This window comes from Scyliorhinus torazame, chromosome 4, assembly GCF_047496885.1.
Source record: "Scyliorhinus torazame isolate Kashiwa2021f chromosome 4, sScyTor2.1, whole genome shotgun sequence".
Classification (NCBI taxonomy): domain Eukaryota; kingdom Metazoa; phylum Chordata; class Chondrichthyes; order Carcharhiniformes; family Scyliorhinidae; genus Scyliorhinus; species Scyliorhinus torazame.
In genome coordinates, this window is record NC_092710.1 from 314,829,550 (window position 1) to 314,848,268 (window position 18,719).

The 18,719-nt window shown below is 50.9% G+C and overlaps 1 long non-coding RNA gene across 1 annotated transcript in view; it reads left to right on the forward strand.

The window, feature by feature from the left end:
• LOC140411754 (uncharacterized) overlaps positions 1-18,719 on the forward strand; it is a 125,722-nt gene that overhangs the window by 16,517 nt on the left and 90,486 nt on the right. The window contains exon 2 of the long non-coding RNA XR_011940994.1: positions 9,410-9,449. This is a non-coding gene — a long non-coding RNA (uncharacterized lncRNA). The remainder of the gene's footprint in view (positions 1-9,409; positions 9,450-18,719) is intronic.

The following is an 18,719-nucleotide window of genomic DNA, read 5'->3' on the forward strand; positions in this document are numbered from 1 at the left end:
CAAAGGCATAAGGATCGACACCACTAGTTCGAGTCCCCGGAGGAGGTTTGGGCCTTTGTTCAGGCCGAAAAACTGGACTCCGACTAAGGGTCGAGGATGAGGCGACGCGGTGGAGGGATGGTTGGGGATTGTTGGGTTGTGTTTCGAGGGGGGTTCTTTGTTTCTTTGTTTTTTGGTTGGGCATTGTTTTAATTTGGTCAGCCGGGCGGGCTCGTGGGGGGGAGGGGGGGTTGGTGGACTGTTTGGGGGGTCGATGGTCGGTGGGGGAGATGGGGTCCCGCGGGGGGGGGGGGGGCCTAGTGGGACCGGGCCTGGAAAGGGTGCTGCACCAGGGGAGGCAGGGACGGGCGAGTGGAAAGCGCGGGATTCCCCCCCCCCCCCCCCCCCCGCGTTTGGGGCTGATGGGGCGGGGCCAGAGCTGGGAAGCGCAGGCTTTTTCTCCCGCGCTGGGAGTAGAATGGATGAGATCCCGCTGGTGGACAGGGGGGGGAAGAGGGGAAGTTCCACACTGGGGGGGGTCGATGGAACGGCGGGAGTGGCCGGGGTCAGCAGGAGTCAGCTGACTTACGGGAGTGCAATGGGGGGAGCAATGCAGCTAGGGGGGGACCTAGCTGGGGCGGGGCGTGGGGTGGGACCGGGTTGCTGCTGGAATGGCCAAGGGGAGCTGGAGTTGGTAGAGGAGGTCGGGGCGGGGGTCTGCCGCTGTGGGGAACGGGCCGTGCGGTGGGCGCGGGCACGTGGCTGGCCTAGGAAGGGATATGGCTAGTCGGTGGGGGAGGGGCGGGTTGCCCCCTGATCCGGCTGATAACCTGCAATGTAAGGGGACTGAATGGGCCGGTCAAACAGGCCCAGGTGTTCACGCACCTGAAGGGGCTGAAGGCGGATGTGGCCATGCTTCAGGAGCCGCACCTGAGGGTGGCGGATCAGGTAAGGTTGAGAAAGGGGTGGGTAGGGCAGGTGTTTCATTTGGGTATGGAAAAAATCAGGGGGTGGCGATCTTGGTGGGGAAGAGAGTGTCGTTCGAGGCGTCGAGCATTGTGGCAGACCATGGCGTAGGTATGTGATGGTAAGTGGCAAGCTGCAGGGGGAGCGGGTGGTGTTGGTCAATGTATATGCCCCGAATTGGAACGATGCGGGGTTCATGGGGCGTATGCTGGGCCGGATTCCGGACCTGGAGACGGGGCCTGATAATGGGAGAGAATTTCAACACGGTGCTGGATCCGACATTGGATCGCTCTAGGTCTAGGACGAGCAGGAGGCCGGCGGCGGCCAAGGTGCTGAGGGGGTTCATGGCCCAAATGGGAGGGGTGGATCCATGGAGGTTTACATAAGAACTAGGAACAGGAGTAGGCCATCTGGCCCCTCAAGCCTGCTCCGCCATTTAATGAGATCATCGCTGACCTTTGTGGACTCAGCTCCAATCTCCGGCCCGTACACCATATCCCCGAATCCCTTTATTCTTTAGAAAGGTATCTGTCTTTTTCTTAAAAACGTTTAAAGAAGGAGCCTCAACTGCTTCACTGGGCAAGGAATTCCAGAGATTCACAACCCTTTGGGTGAAGAAGTTCCTTCTACACTCCGTCCTAAATCTACTTCTCCTTATTTTGAGGCTATGCCCCCTAGTTCTGCTTTCCCCGAAACAACCTGCCTGCATCTATCCTATCTATTCCCTTCATAATTTTATATGTTTCAATAAGATCCCCCCGCATCCTTCTGAACTCCAATGAGTACAGTCCCAGTCTACTCAACCTCTCGTCATAATCTAATCCCCTCAACTCTGGGATCAACCTAGTGAATCTCCTCTGTACTCCCTCCAGTGCCAATATGTCCTTTCTCAGGTAAGGAGACCAAAACTGAACACAATACTCCAGATGCGGCCTCACCAACACCCTATACAATTGCAGCATAACCTCCCTAGTCTTGAACTCCATCCCTCTAGCAATGAAAGACAAAACTCGATTAGCCTTCTTAATCACCTGTTGCACCTGCACACCAACCTTTTGCGACTCGTGCACCAGCACACCCAGGTCCCTCTGCACAGCAGCATGTTTTAACATCTTACCGTTTAAATAATAATCCATTCTGCTGTTATTTCTCCCAAAATGGATAACCTCACACTTGGCAACATTGAATTCCATCTGCCAGACCCTAGCCCAATCACCTAACCTATCCAAATCCTTCTGCAGACTTCCGGTATCCTCTGCACTTTTTGCTTTACCACTCATCTTAGTGTCGTCTGCAAACTTTGACACATTGCACTTGGTCCCCAACTCCAAATTGTCTATGTAAATTGTGAACAACTGCGGGCCCAACACTGATCCTTGAGGGACCCCACTAGTTACAGGTTGCCAACCAGAGAAACACCCATTTATCCCCACTCTCTGCTTTCTGTTAGTTAACCAATCCTCTACCCATGCTACCACTTTACCCTCAATGCCATGCATCTTTAGTTTATGCAGCAACCTTTTGTGTGGCACCTTGTCAAAAGCTTTCTGGAAATCCAGATATACCACATCCATTGGCTCCCCGTTATCTACTGCACTGGTAACGTCCTCAAATAATTCTACCAAATTAGTCAGACACGACCTACCCTTTGTGAACCCATGCTGCGTCTGCCCAATGGGACAATTTCCCTCCAGGTACCCCGCTATTTCCTCCTTAATGATAGATTCCAGCATTTTCCCTTCAACCGAAGTTAAGCTTACCGGCCTATAATTACCCGCTTTCTGCCGACCTCCTTTTTTAAACAGTGGTGTCACGTTTGCTACTTTCCAATCCTCTGGGACCATCCCAGAGTCTAGTGAATTTTGATAAATTATCACTAGTGCGCTTACAATTTCCCTAGCCATCTCTTTCAACACTCTGGGATGCATCCCATCAGGGCCAGGAGACTTGTCTACCTTTAGCCCCATTAGCTTGCCCAATACTGCCTCCTTAGTGATTACAATCATCTCAAGGTCCTCACCTATCATATCTTTATTTCCATCAGTCACTGGCATGTTATTTGTGTCCTCCACTGTGAAGACTGACCCAAAAAACCTGTTCAGCTCCTCAGCCATTTCCCCGTCTCTTATTAAATCTCCCTTCTCATCTTCCAAAGGACCAATATTTACCTTCGCCACTCTTTTTTGTCTTCTATATTTGTAGAAGCTTTTACTATCTGCTTTTATGTTCTGAGCCAGTTTACTTTCATAGTCTACCTTACTCTTTATAGCTTTTTTAGTAGCTTTCTGTTGTCCCCGAAAGACTTCCCAGTCCTCTAGTCTCCCACTAATTTTTGCCACTTTGTATGTTTTTTCCTTCAATTTGATACTCTTCTCTCACCTCCTTAGATATGCACGGTCGATTTTTCCCCTTTCTACCGTCTTTCTTTTTTGTCTGTATGAACCTTTCCTGAACACTGTGAAAGATCGCTCGGAAGGTTCTCCACTGTTCCTCAACTGCTTCACCATGAAGTCTTTGCTCCCAGTCTACCTTAGCTAGTTCTTCTCTCATCCCATTGTAATCGCCTTTGTTTAAGCACAAGTCACTAGTGTTTGATTTTTACCTTGTCATCCTCCAACTGTATTTTAAATTCCACCATATTGTGGTCGCTCCTTCCAAGAGGATCCCGAACTATGAGATCATTAATCAATCCTGCCTCATTTCACAGGACCAGATCTAGGACCGCTTGTTCCCTTGTAGGTTCCATTACATACTGTTCCAGGAAATTATCCCGGGCACATTCTATAAACTCCTCCTCAAGGCCGGCTTTACCAACCTGGTTAAACCAATCGATATGCAGATTAAAAATCTCCCATGATAACCACTGTACCATTTCTACATGCATCCGTTATTTCTTTGCTTATTGCCTGCCCTACCATCCTGTTACTATTTGGTGGCCTATAGACTACTCCTATCAGTGACCTTTTCGCCTTACTATTCCTGATTTCCACCCAAATTGATTCAACCTTGTCCTCCATAGCACCAATATCATCCCTTACTATTGCCCGGATGCCATCCTTAAACAACAAAGCTACACCACCGCCCTTACCGTCCATTCTATCCTTTCGTATAGTCTGATACCCTTGGATATTTAACTCCCAGTCGTGACCATCTTTTTAAAAAAAAAATTTTTTTTTATTGTCCCCTTAGTGTCCAAAGATGTGCAGGTTGGGTGGATTGGCCGTGCTAAATTGTCCCCTTAGTGACCAAAGATGTGCAGGTTAGGTGGATTGGCCGCGCTAAATTGCCCCTTAGTGTCCAAAGATGTGCAGCTTCGGTGGGATTACAGGGATAGGCCGCAGGAGTGGGCCTGGGTAGGGCGCTCTTTCAGAGGGTCAGTGCAGATTTGATGGACCAAATGGCCTCCTCTATTGCACTGCAGAGATTCTATGAAATTGCTTATGCGCAGTGGGAAGGGGAGGTGACGCCTGCGCAGTGGGAGGGAAGGGGAGAGGTGACGCCTGCGCATTGGGAAAGGAAGGAGAGGTGACGCCTGCGCATTGGGAGGGAAAGGCAGAGGCTCGCGCCTGCGCGCTGGGAGGGAAGCGGAGAGGCGGCGCCTGCGCAGTGAGGGCAGATGGCGCTGGTGCGGAATGGCGCGGGCGGCGATCAGCGGGGTGACAGCCCAGATCCGGCGGCACCGCCGAACCCCAAGCGGCTGAGGGCGGCCGAGCGGGACGGAAGAGGAGCGGGCCCCCGGTCGCTCGGCAACCGCGTGACGGTGGTGCTGGGCGAGTCGTGACCATCTTTTAACCATGTTTCAGTAATGGCCACTAAATCATAGTCATTCATGATGATTTGCGCCATCAACTCATTTACCTTATTTCGTATACTATGAGCATTCAGGTAAAGTACACTTATGCTGTTTTTTATGTCTTTGTTATGAATCCTAACACCTTGATCAGTAACTTTTCGCAAATTATTTTTCCTCTTACCCTTTCTCCTAATTTTCCTTGTCTTTGAACCCATATCTCTACATAATAACCTGTCACGTAACCTGCTGCCTTGATCTCCATTAACCATTATACTGTCCATAGCTTTACACTTCCATGAGGCAGGGGTGTCCCCATGTATTACGAGGCCAGGGGCCAGGGAATTTTCATACTTCTCCCATGTTCACAAGGTCTACACCCGGATTGACTTTTTTGTCATGAGCAGGGCGCTGATTCCGAGGGTGGAGGATACGGAGTACTCGGCGATAGCCATTTCTGATCATGCTCCGCACTGGGTGGACCTCGAGTTGGGGGAGGAGAGGGACCAGCGCCCGTTGTGGCGCCTAGAGGTGGGGTTGCTGGTGGACGAGGAGGTGAGCGGCTGGGTCCGGAAGTGAATAGAGAGGTACCTGGAGGCTAATGACAATGGGGAGGTGCAAGTAGGGGTGGTCTGGGAGGCGCTGAAGGCGGTGGTCAGAGGAGAGCTGATCTCCATTAGGGCACACAAGGAGAGGGGAAAGGAGAGAAAGGGAGAGGTTGGTGGGGGAGATGGTGAGGGTGGATAGGAGGTACGCGGAGGCCCTGGAGGAGAGATTGCTTAGGGAGCGGCGTAGCCTCCAGGCTGAGTTCGATTGGTTGACCACCAGGAAGGCGAAGGCGCAGGGGGCGGTATATGAATACGGAGAAGAGGCGAGCCGTATGCTGGCGCACCAGCTTCGGAAGCGAGAGGCAGCTAGGGAGATTGGGGGTGTTAGGGATGGAGGAGGGAACACGGTGCAAAGTGCGGTGGGTATCAATGGGGTCTTCAGGGACTTCTACGACGAACTGTACCGGTCTGAGCCCCCACTGGAAGAGGGAGGGATGGGTCGCTTCCTGGACCGGCTGGGGTTTCCGAAGGTGGAGGAGGGGCAGGTGGCGGGGTTTTATAAGAAGTATGCGGACCTGCTGGGCCCGCTGTTGGTAAGGACCTTTAACGAGGCAAGGGAAGGGGGGGGCTCTGCCCCCGATGATGTCTAGAGCGCTGATTTCCCTGACCCTGAAGCGGGACAAGGATCCCCTACAGTGTGGGTCATACAGGGCGATCTCACTCTTAAATGTAGACACAAAGTTGCTGGCAAAGATTTTGGCCATGAGGATAGAGGACTGTGTGCCGCAGGTCATACATGAGGATCAGATTGGGTTTGTAAAAGGGAGGCAGTTGAATACTAATGTACGGAGGCTCTTGAATGTTATAATGATGCCGGCGATGGAAGGGGAGGCGGAGATAGTGGCGGCGATGGATGCGGAGAAGGCCTTTGATAGGGTGGAGTGGGGGTACCTGTGGGAGGTGTTGGAAAGGTTTGGGTTCGGGGAGGGGTTCGTCAGGTGGGTGAGGCTGCTGTATGAGGCCCCGGTGGCGAGTGTGGCCACGAACAGGAGGTCAGAGTATTTCCGGCTACACCGGGGGACGAGGCAGGGGTGTCCCCTGTCCCCCGTGCTCTTTGCACTGGCGATTGAATCCCTGGCCATGGCGTTGAGGGATTCGAGGAACTGGAGGGGGTGGTGTGGGGTGGGGAGGAGCATCGGGTGTCGCTCTATGCGGATGATTTGCTGCTATATGTGGCGGACCCGGTGGGGGGAATGCCGGAGGTGATGAGGATCCTTGGGGAGTTTGGAGATTTCTCCGGGTACAAGCTTAATATGGGGAAGAGCGAGTTGATCGTAGTGCACCCGGGGGACCAGGAGAGGGGGATTGGTGAGCTCCCGCTAAAAAGGGATCCAGGTGGCTAGGAGCTGTGGGGCCCTGCATAAGCTTAACTTCACAAGGCTGGTGGAGCAGATGGAGGAGGAATTTAAGAGGTGGGACGTGTTGCCACTTCCTGGCGGGTAGAGTGCAGTCAGTTAAAATGACGTTGCTCCCGAGGTTTTTGTTCCTTACCAATGCCTCCCCATCCTGATCCCTAGGGCCTTCTTCAGGCGGGTTAACAGGAGCGTTATGGGGTTTGTATGGGCGCAGAAGACCCCGAGGGTGAGAAGGGTGTTCCTGGAGCGGTGCAGGGATGGGGGTGGGGGGGGATGAGGAGGCATGGAAGAGGCTGGAGATGGCGTCCTGTGTGGGCATGAGCCTGGAGGCGCTGGTGACGGCGCCGCTGCTGCCTCCTCCAACGAGGTATACCATGAGCCCGGTGGTGGCGGCCACCCTCAAAATTTGTGGGCAATGGAGACGTCACAGGGGGGAGGTGGGGGCCTCGGTGTGGACCCTGATTCGGGGGAACCACTGGTTTGTCCCGGGGAGGATGGATGGAGGGTTTCTGAGCTGGCACAGGGTAGGCATTAGAAGGATGGGGGGACGGGAAGTTCGTGAGCCTGGGGAGCTGGAGGAGAAATTTGGGCTCCCCTGGGGAACACCTTCAGATATATGCAGGTAAGGGCGTTTGTTCGGCGGCAGGTGGTGGAGTTCCCACTGCTGCCGCCACGCGGGGTCCAGGACAGGGTGCTGTTGGGGTTGTGGGTTGGAGAGGGAAGGATTTCGGCAACATATCAGGTAATGCAGGAGGAGGAGGCCTCGGTGGAGGAGCTAAAGGGTAAGTGGGAGGAGGAATTGGATGAGGGGATCTGGGCGGATGCCCTGGGGAGGGTGAACTCTTCCTCCTTTTGTGAGAGGCTCAGCCTCATACAATTTAAGGAGCTGCATAGGGCTCACATGACCGGGGCAAGGATAAGCCGGTTCTTTGAGTGCGAGGACAGGTGTGCTAGGTGCTCAGGGAGCCCAGCAAATCACACCCACATGTTCTTGGCCTGCCCAGCGCTGGAGGACTTTTGGAAGGGTGTAGTGAGGACGGTGTCGAGGGTGGTAGGTTCCAGGGTCAAGCCGGGCTGAGGGCTCGCAATATTTGGGGTGGCAGAGGAGCCAGGAGTGCAGGAGGCGAAAGAGGCCGGCATTCTGGCCTTTGCCTCCCTGGTAGCCCGGCGAAGGATTCTTCAGTGGAAGGATGCGAGGCCCCCAAGCGTGGAATCCTGGATCAGCGATATGGCGGGATTTATTAAGTTGGAGAGGGTGAAATTCGCCTTAAGGGGATCGGTACAAGGGTTCTTCAGGCGATGGCAACCGTTCCTAGACTTCCTGGCAGAACGTTAGAAGATGGTCAGTAGCGGCAGCAACCCGAGGGGGGGGGGTTTCGTTCGTTTTTCGTTTTTCTTGAGAGGGCGTGTATTTTTGCCTTTGTGTTGATGAAGGTTGCTAATATGTATATGGGGGGGGGGGGTTGTTTTTGTTTTTTTCTTTATTTTGTTGTTGATATTTTGTGAAAGTTGGAATAAAAATTATTAAAAAAAAAAAAAAAAAAGTTTGGGGCATGCCCAGAACATGTCAATGTAGTTGGCCAGGCCTCCCTGGCACCATTCATACTTGTCCTCCACCTCCAGGAAGAACCTGCTCATTAGAGTTTTTGTTATGTGTGCTCTGCACCACTTTCAGTTGCATGAAGTGGAGGTGGAGTTGATCCTGTTCAGTGCTTCACTCCAGAGTCCCCACTCTATTTCCATCCCTAGTTCTCGAGTTCTTCCTCTCGTTCAACCATCCGAGGAAGGAGGTCCTGGAAGACCTGGCCAAAGTGGTGGAGCTGATTAAAGCAGGGATCGAAAACAGGCAGGTGGAGCAGAGGCTGGAGTCCCAGGGCCGAGCGATCTAGAAAGTGGAGGCGGTGTGAGGGAGCACCAGGAGCAGTTGGGCTCGTTGGTGTCCGAGGTGGGGTGATGCGGGAGACACAGAAAAGACAGAAGGAGAAGGTGGAGGATCTGGAGAACTGCTCCAGAAGGCAAACTTTGAGGATTGTGGAGATGCCCGAAGGTGTGGAAGCCGGCACGTTTGTGGCCAAAATGTTGGAGCAGTTGATGGGGAGAGGGCCTTTGCTCAGCCGCCTGAGGTCGATCGAGTGCACAGGGTGCTGACGATGAGAGTGCAAGCCGCCAAGGATAAACAGAACATTCTTCGGTGGGCAAGGCAGATGAGGAAGTGCACATGGTAATGGAAACGAGCTGCAGGTGTACCAGGACCTGGGTGCAGAACTGGCGAAGAGGAGGGCCGAGTTTATTCGGATCAAGGCTGCCCTCTTTAAGAAGGGGGTGAAGTTAGGAGTGATGTACAGGCCTGCCTCCGAGTGACTTTTCAGAAGTACAAATATTATTTTGGCGTGCCAGGGGAGGCGATGGAGTTTATGAGGGCCAATGGACTGACAGGAAATGAAATGAAATAAAATGAAAATCGCTTATTGTCACAAGTAGGCTTCAAATGAAGTTACTGTGAAAAGCCCCTAGTCGTCACATTCCGGCACCTGTTCGGGGAGACCGGTACAGGAATTGAACTGTGCTGCTGGCCTGCCTTGGTCTGTTTTAAAAGCAAGCTCTTTAGCCCTGTGCTAAACCAGCCCCTGAGAAGGGGGACAATGAACTTTGGAAGAGTTTGTTCTCGGGAAACATTTCTCCTTGACATATTCCTTTTGTTTTAATGGCAGGACGTTTGGAGGGCAGGCTCTCCATGGGAGAAAGTCAAGGGTGAGTGCACCTTTTCTGCTTTTTGGGGCAGATAGGGGATTTGGGCGGGTTAGGGGGTTGGGAGGCCTTGCGGGGGCCACCATGCTTGCTGATTGGGCGAATTAACGGGAGTTCAGTGTGGGGTTGTCAGAGATAGACATAGGAGAGGGGGATGGGGATGTTTTATTTGGGCGGGGGAGGGTTGTTGGCATGGTTGTGGTTGACGTTTTGCAGCTGGAAAGGGAGGGATGACGAACATCCGAAGGTGGGCCGGGAGGGTCGTATGACACTGGCTGGGGCTGGGCCAAAAATGGATATGGGTGATTGGCAGGGGTTGGGGGTGGGCAGCTCCCTGACCAGGCTGGTCACGTGGAATGTGAGGGGTCTGAATGGGCCGGTCAAACGTGTGTCCGTGCACCTGAGGAGTCTGAAGGCGGACTTGGCCTTTTTGCAGGAAACGTACTTGAAGATAGGGGACCAGCTAAGATTGAGGAAAGGATGGGCGGACAGGTGTTCCACTTGGGACTGGATAGAAGACGAGGGGGATGGCGGTGCTGGTGAATAAGCGGGTGGAGTTTGAGGTGGGGAGAGGTTTGTGATGGTGAGTGGGAAGCTGGAGGGGATGCTGGTGGTTCTGGTAAACGTTTATGCCCCAAATTGGGCTGATGTGTAGACTTCATGAGGTGGGTGCTCAGGAAGATTCCTGGCCTGGATTCGCACCGGTTGATCATTTGGGTGGGGGGGGGGGGGGGGGGGCGGAGAGAGAGAGGGGTGGATTTCAATGTGGTTACAGAGCCAAGTTTGGACCGGTCGAGCCCGAGGTCCGGAAGGTATCGGTCGTGACGAAGGAGCTAAAGGGGTTTATGGAGCAGGGGAGGGGGGGGGGGGTCCTGTGAAAGGGATGGGGGGGGGGGTGGACCCGTGGAAGGGAGGGGGGTGGACCCGTGGAAGGGAGGGGGGTGGACCCGTGGAAGGGAGGGGGGTGGACCCGTGGAAGGGAGGGGGGTGGACCTGTGGAAGTGAGGGGGGGGACCTGTGGAAGGGAGGGAGGTGGTGGACCCGTGGAAGGGAGAGGGGGGGAGTTGGACCAGGGGAGAGGAGGGGGGATTGGACGAGGGTAGGGGGGGGGGGTGGACCCGTGGAGGTTTGGGAGGCCAAGGGCGAAGGAATTTTCATTTTTTTCCCATGTGCACCGAGTATATTCTCAGATTGACTTTTTTGTGGTTGGTAAGGCGTTGTTGGCGGGGGTGGTTGACGGAATAGTCGGCGATTGTGGTCTGACCACGCGCCGCACTGGGTGGATTTGCCTGTGAACCGGGGTGGGAGGGCCAGTGCCTGCAATGGAGGCTGGATGTGAGGTTGTTGGCGGATGAGGAGATGTGCAAATGGGCGAGGGCCACCATTCAGGGTATGCGGAACTCAATGACATGGGGGAAGTGACGGTGTCCATGCTGTGGGAGGGACTGAAGGCGGTGACAGAGGGGAGTTTATCTCATTAGGGCGCATAGGGTGAAGGTGGAATGGGCAGAGATGGCAAGGCTGGTAGAGGAGATCATGAGGGAGGATAGAAGGTATTCGGAGACCCCGGAGGCAGGGTTGTTAGAGGAGATGCAGAGGTTCCAGATGTAGTTCCGATTAGTGTCCACAGGGAAAGCAGTGGGGCAGCTACGGAGGGCCAGAGGGGCAGTATATGAATATGGTGAGAAGGCAAGCAGGATGCTGGCCCAACAGCTGAGGAAGCAAGAGCTGGTGGGGGAGTATGTCAGAGTAAAGGACGAGATGGGAAGTGTGGTGTTGTACCCGGTGGGGGTGAATGGGGCATTTGAGTCTTTTTTCAGGAGATTGTATGAGTCAGAGCCCCCGGCCGGGGGGGAGGGAATGCAGTGGTTCCTGGATGGGCTGGAGTTTCCCAGGGTGGACGAGGAATTGGTGCAGGGATCGGTGGCTCCTTTTGGTTGAGGGAGGTGATGGAGATTATGGGGGCGATGCTGGCAGGGAAGGCCCTGGGCCTGGATGGATTCCTGGTGGAGTTTTATAAAAGGTTTGGGGGTGTAAAGGGGCTTCAGGTGGCCTCTGTCAGGTGATGTGTAGTTAGAGTTTTGTGCAAAGTCTGTTGGAATGAAATAAATGTGTGTTGGTGAAAAAGGAACAAAACTTTAGACTCTTCATATCACAGCAACTAAAATGTCTAACAATTGGTAGCAGAGGATGGTTGCAGAATCCTTCAACTGTGCTGTATTGGACAGTGGCTGCACATCTACTGTGTGGAATTGACTGGTTAAAATGTTATCGTGACTACTTGAATGCTGAAAATCGTAACAAGGTTAAGGAATTTGAAAGTTCCACAAGTTTCACGTTTGGGGATGTTAATACTCTGAAGTCGCTGAAAAGAGTGGTGATCCCGGTGTTGTATTTCCGCATTATTTCCGCATTATTCCGCATTATTTCCGGAGTGAATCATTTCATTAGCACGGATGTTGTATCAAGTGAGATACATTTGCTTCTGAGCAGACCGTCGATGAAGAAAGCACACATGAAGCTGGATATGGAAAAGGATAAGGCAACAGTTTTTGGAAAGAGGGTGGACTTACAATTTACACAGTCGGGACACTATTGTATTCCATTACTGACAAATAATATTTCAGGTAGAATGGTTAAGGATGTGTTAATGGCAGTTGAAAATGGGACTTTAGCTGATAAAAAGCTTGTGGTATTAAAACTGCAAGGGCAATTTGCACATCCGTCTCCTCGGAGGCTGAAAAATTTATTAAAGGATGCAGGGGTAAGGGATGACGACTATACTAAACTAATAGAACAGGTTAGTGACCGCTGTGAAGTTTGTAGGAAGTACAGAAGGACACCAGCACGACCGATAGTAATCCTACTTTTGGCCAGGGATTTTAACGATATTGTGGCCATGGACCTTAAGATCTGGGATAAAGCAAATAATATATTTATTTTGCATTTTGTAGATTTAGCAACCAGATTTAGTCAATCAACGATTGTACGAAATAAAGGAAAGAGTAATTCTGGATCAAATCGTGGAAAAATGGATATGGACAGGAATGGGTCCACCGGCAAAATTCCTTACGGACAATGGGGGAGAATTTGCTAATGATGAGTTTCGGGATATGTGTGAAAATGTGAATATCAGAGTTATGAATACAGCTGCAGAAAGCCCATTTAGTAATGGTGTCTGTGAAAGAAATCATGCTGTCATCGATGACATGCTTTGGAAAATTTTGGCAGATCGACCAAATTGCAGGCTAAATTCAGCTTTAGCATGGGCGGTACATGCAAAGAATTCATTGCATGTGGTTGGGGGCTATAGTCCTTATCAATTAGTGTTTGGTAGAAATCCTAAAATTCCGTCCATTTTGGATGACCAGCCTCCAGCTTGGGAGGGGACTACAATTAGCTCTGGTTTTGTTGAACATTTAAATGCATTACATAGCAGTAGAAAAGCTTTTTTGAAAGCAGAAGTCTCTGAAAGAATTCGCAGAGCTTTAAGACATAATGTACGGCCATCAGATGCCGTTTTTCAGCAAGGAGGCATGGTATACTATAAGAGAGACAATTTTAATGAATGGAAAGGCCCAGGGAGGATCATAGGCATAGATGGCAAAACAATTATTTTGCAACATGGTAATCAAACTGTTAGGGTACATTCATCAAGGATAATGGGTACACATTACAAATTTTCAAATTTAGACAGAGCAGACAGACATGACGAGGAACCAGTGTCATCTGGTACGCATGTGTTACAGAACTATGAGGACCAGTTAACTGATATAGACAGGGTTTCTGTAGAGGAACACAGCACTTCTGATAAATTAGAACAGGCCATTCTTCCGAAAAGGCAACTGCCAAACGTTGGTACAAAAGTGACATACTTGCCTTAAAGGTCTAGTCAATGGAAGGATGCAACTGTTATTAGTAGAGCAGGGAAGGCCACTGGAAGGTATAAACATTGGTTGAATGTACAGCATTCAGGGGAGGGAGTTAAGACAATGGATTGGGAAAACAAAGTTCAAAAATGGAGGGCATAGAAACGCAGTGCCAGTTCAGATAGTACATTGGATAGTGAACAGGTCCGCAGGAAAAGGTCGAGAACTATTGAAAGGACATCCCACAGCAGGAGGGAAAGATCAAGCAGTAGCAGTACAGAACGAGATACCAGGCGGGAGAGGGGACGTAGTTTATCAAGATCTCGGAACATGAGTAAGACTACGAATACTAATAGGAGTAGAAGCCCACATGCACGTGAGATTTTGGTGGCTTCAAATAAATTAGATGAAAAAGTTATCAAAGATGTTAAACAGCAAGCATACACGGAAGTACCAGACAGGGGACAAAGAGCTCTATCCCACAGATGGATTTGCACGGATAAGGTTCTTCCGGATGGAACTTATAAGGCAAAGGCCAGGCTTGTGGCAAGGAGATTTGAAGAAAACTTAGAAGATCAGCATTTAAGGGTAGATTCACCTACAGCAGGAAAGGTTATTTTAAAGATCTTCTTGGCTCTATTAGCCACAAAGGCATGGGAATGCAAATCTATAGATATAAAAGCTGCCTTTTTGCAGGGCATCAGCTCCAGAGAGACATTTTTCTCCGTCCTCCTAAAGAAGCAGCTAACACAGAAGGGGTACTCTGGAAGTTGAACAAATGTGTATATGGATTAAATGATGCATCTAGAGTCTGGGATTTTTCGGTAAGGTCAGTTTTGTTAAAGTTAGGCTGTTGCCAGTTGAAAGCAGATCCTGCAATGTTTTACTGGCACTATAAAGGAAATCTTTCTGGCATCTTTATGATGCATGTCGATGATTTTTTTGTGGGGTGGGACTAGTGATTTTGAAGCTATTGTAATCTCTGGTTTGAGGAAAGAATTCAGGGTTGGAAGTCAGGCTTAAGGTGCATTTAAATATATTGGAATGGAAATTGGACAGACTAAGTTAGGGCAACTTTATGTCAGCAATCTTATTTGGAGAGCATCAGCCCAATAGCAATTAGTCGTGGCCGAATTTCACAAAAAGACGCAATGGTTTCAAAGCTAGAAAAAGAGCAACTGCGAGGTTTAATTGGACAACTGAACTGGTTAGGTAGGCAGACTACACCAGACGTAAGTTTTGATGTCTTAGAGTTGAGTACAAAAATGAATAATCCCAAAGTGGAAGACATAATAAGAGCAAATAAAACGTTGGCCAAACTAAAAATGCATGAGTGTGTTTTGAAGTTCCCGGTTTTAGGTGACCTTAGGCACTTGAAACTCATAGTTTATAGTGATGCATCCTACGCAAATTCATGTGATGGGGTTCCAAGCGCAGGAGGTTTTATAATTTTCCTTATGGGGAACAATGGTAAATGTTGCCCGCTGGTGTGGGAAAAAAGAAAATAAGGAGAGTGGTAAAAAGTACTTTGGCTGCTGAGACGTTAAGCCTTGTAGAGGCGGTGGATATGGCCTTTTACATAAGTCAGATATTGTCATAAATTTTGGGATTAGGGGATTTGGGTAATATACCTATTGACTGTCACATTGACAATAAATCCCTGTGGGAAAATGTGCACTCTACAAAAAGTGTCAATGAAAAGAGGTTACGGATAGACGTCGCAAGTTTTAAGCAGATGTTGGACAGAGGGGAAATAACAAAAATTAAATGGGTCGACAGTAGCTATCAACTGTCAGACTGTTTTACGTAAAGAGGGGCGAGCTCACAGAAACTTTTGGATATTGTTAATGAAGGGCGCTTGTTTTGGTGACTTTTTTTTTCTTTCTCATCCAAACGAAAAAAAACTGGGAAAAAAAGGGGGGGGGGGAATCATGTGTGTGTTTTTGAGTTTCTTGACATTTTGTTTTCACCTAATTATTTTTTTTCTCCAAGGAAGGGGAGACTGTTAAGTAATGGGTTAAGAGACATTGCAATTAGTTGTTTCATTCATGATAAGTATCCATTAATTGACACTGATATGTAAAAGGGCTTCAGGTGGCCTCTGTCAGGTGATGTGTAGTGAGAGTTTTGTGCAAAGTCTGTTGGAATTAAATAAATGTGTGTTGGTGAAAAAGGAACAAAACTTTAGACTCTTCATATCACAGCAACTAAAACGTCTAACAATTGGTAGCAGATTCCTGGTGGAGTTTTATAAATGAGATGGATTCCTGGTGGAGTTTTATAAAAGGTTTGGGGGTGTAAAGGGGCTTCAGGTGGCCTCTGTCAGGTGATGTGTAGTTAGAGTTTTGTGCAAAGTCTGTTGGAATGAAATAAATGTGTGTTGGTGAAAAAGGAACAGAACTTTAGACTCTTCATATCACAGCAACTAAAACGTCTAACAGGGGGGACCTGGGGTCACTGTTGGTGAGGACATACAACGAGGCTAGTGAGAGGGGGGAACTCCCCCTACGCACACACACACACACACACACATACTATCACAAGCATCCATCTCTTTGATATTGAAAAAGGACGAGGACCTGGAGCAGTGCGGGTCGTACTGCCCGATAAAGCTATTTAATGTCGAGTTGCTGGCGAAGGTGTTGGCTTCGCAAATTGGAATGGAAATATCTGTGGGAGGTGCTGTGGCGGTTCGGGCAGGGGTTTGTGGACTGGATCCAGTTGCTGTACAAGGCACCAGTCACAAGTGTGCGGATGAGTTCGGGATATTTCGGGCTGCATCGGGGACAAGGCAGGGATGCCCGGTCTCCCCTTTGCTCTTTGCCTTGGCAATAGAGCCACTGGTAATCGTGCTTTGATTGTCGAGGGATTGGAAAGCGATCGTCCGGGGGGGCGTTGAGCACAGGGTTTCGCTGCCGTTTAAGATAGTGCGGACGAATTTTAGATACCTAGGCTTTCAGGGGTTGCGTGGTTGCGTGGGGTTGGGAGCTGCACAAGTTAAATTTGACCTCGGTTGGTGGAGCTGATGCAGGGGGAGCATCAAGAGGTGGGATGCGTTGTCGTTGGCGGGTTGGGTGCAGGCAGTAAAGAAGACCGTGCTGCCAAGGTTCCTGTTCGTATTTCATAACCTCCCGATCTTTGTCCCGAAGTCGTTCTTTAAAAACGCACTGATCTCTGGGTTTGTTTGGGCAGGGAAGACCCCGCGGGTCAAAAGGGCTTTTTTGGAGCGAGGGGGAGGGGGGTGGGCTGGCGTTGCCGAATATAATTAACTACTTCTGGACGGTGAACATCTCCATGGTTAGAAAATGCATGGGGGGGTGCGGATGGAGGCGTCTTCTTGTAGGGGAACGAGTTTAAGGGCATTGTTTAAAAAAATATATATATTTATTAAAGTTTTTTAACACAATTTTTCTCCCTTACAAACAATAACCCCCCCCCCCCGTAACAAAAAAACGAGAAATCGCGCAGAGCAAGATATATACATGGCAAAATGATATATTTACACATCTTTGTACACTGGCCCTCTCCCGTACGTGCCGGTTTCCCCAACCCTTCATGTTATCTCGTGCTCATCCACCCTCCTAGGCAGTCCCCCCTTTACCTCCCCCCCGCCCCCCCCATCCCAGGACGTCCCCACCCCCCCACCCCTTCCCGAGGTTGCTGCTGCTGCTGACCGACCTTCCTCTAACGCTCCGCGAGATAGTCTAGGAACGGTTGCCACCGCCTGTAGAACCCCTGAGCAGACCCTCTCAAGGCGAACTTAATCCTCTCCAACTTTATGAACCCAGCCATATCATTTATCCAGGCTGAGGGGCTTCGCCTCCTTCCACATTAGCAAGATCCTTCGCCGGGCTACTAGGGATGCAAAGGCCAGAATGCCGGCCTCTTTCGCCTCCTGCACTCCCGGTTCGTCCACTACTCCAAATATTGCTAGCCCCCAGCTTGGCTTGACCTGGACTTTCACCACCTGAGATATTGCTCCCGCCACTCCTCTCCAGAACCCCTCCAGTGCCGGGCATGACCAAAACATATGGACATGGTTCTCCGGGCTCCCTGAGCACCTTCCACATCTGTCCTCTACCCCAAAGAACCTACTCAACCTCACCCCCGTCAAGTGCGCTCTGTGAACCACCTTAAATTGTATCAGGCTGAGCCTGGCACACGTGGAGGAATTAACCCTACCCAGGGCATCAGCCCACAGCCCTTCCTCGATCTCCTCCCCCAGCTCCTCCTCCCATTTACCCTTCAGCTCTTCTACTAGCGCTTCCCCCTCTTCTTTCATCTCTTGGTGTATTTCCGACACCTTGCCCTCCCCGACCCATACCCCCGAGATCACCCTACCTTGAACTTCTTGTGCCGGGAGCAACGGGAATTCTCTCACCTGTTGCCTCACAAAAGCCCTCACCTGCATATATCTAAAGGCACTTTCCGGGGGTAACTCAAACTTCTCCTCCAGTGTCCCTAGGCTCGCAAACGTCCCGTCGATGAACAGGTCCCCCATTCTTCCAGTCCCCGCCTGATGCCAGCTCTGGAACCCCCCGTCCATCTTCCCTGGGACAAACCGGTGGTTACCCCTGATCGGGGACCACACCGATGCTCCCATTGCACCCCGGTGCCATCTCCACTGGCCCCAGATCCTTAGCATTGCCGCCACCACCGGGCTCGTGGTATACCTTTGTCGGCGAGAGCGGCAGCGGTGCCGTCACCAACGCCCCCAGGCCCGTTCCTTTACAGGATGCCATCTCCATCCTCTTCCATGCCGCCCCCTCTCCCTCCATAACCCACTTGCGGATCATCGCCACATTTTCTGCCCAGTAGTAGCTGCCCAGGTTTGGCAGCGTCAACCCTCCTCGGTCCCTACTGCGTTCCAGGAACCCTCTCCTTACTCCCGGGGTCTTATTCGCCCACACAAACCCCATAATACTCCTGCCTACTCTCTTAAAAAAGGCCTTAGTGATCACGATGGGAAGGCACTGAAACACAAACAGAAACCTCGGAAGGACCACCATTTTGACCGACTGCACTCTACCTGCCAGCGAGAGCGGTAACATGTCCCATCTTTTGAAGTCCTCCTCCATTTGCTCCACCAACCTCGTCAGATTCAGTTTATGTAGGGTCCCCCAACTCCTGGCTATCTGGATCCCCAGATACCGAAAGCTCCCCTCCGCCCTCCTCAGCGGTAGGTCCCCTATCCCTCTTTCTTGGTCCCCCGCCTGTAATACAAAGGGCTCACTCTTCCCTACATTGAGCTTATAGCCCCAAAACTCCCCAAACTCCCTGAGAGTCTGCATGACCTCCACCATCCCCTCCATTGGATCCGCCACGTACAGCAACAGGTAATCCGCATATAGCGACACCCGATGCTCTTCTCCCCCTCGGACCACCCCCCTCCATTTATTAGACT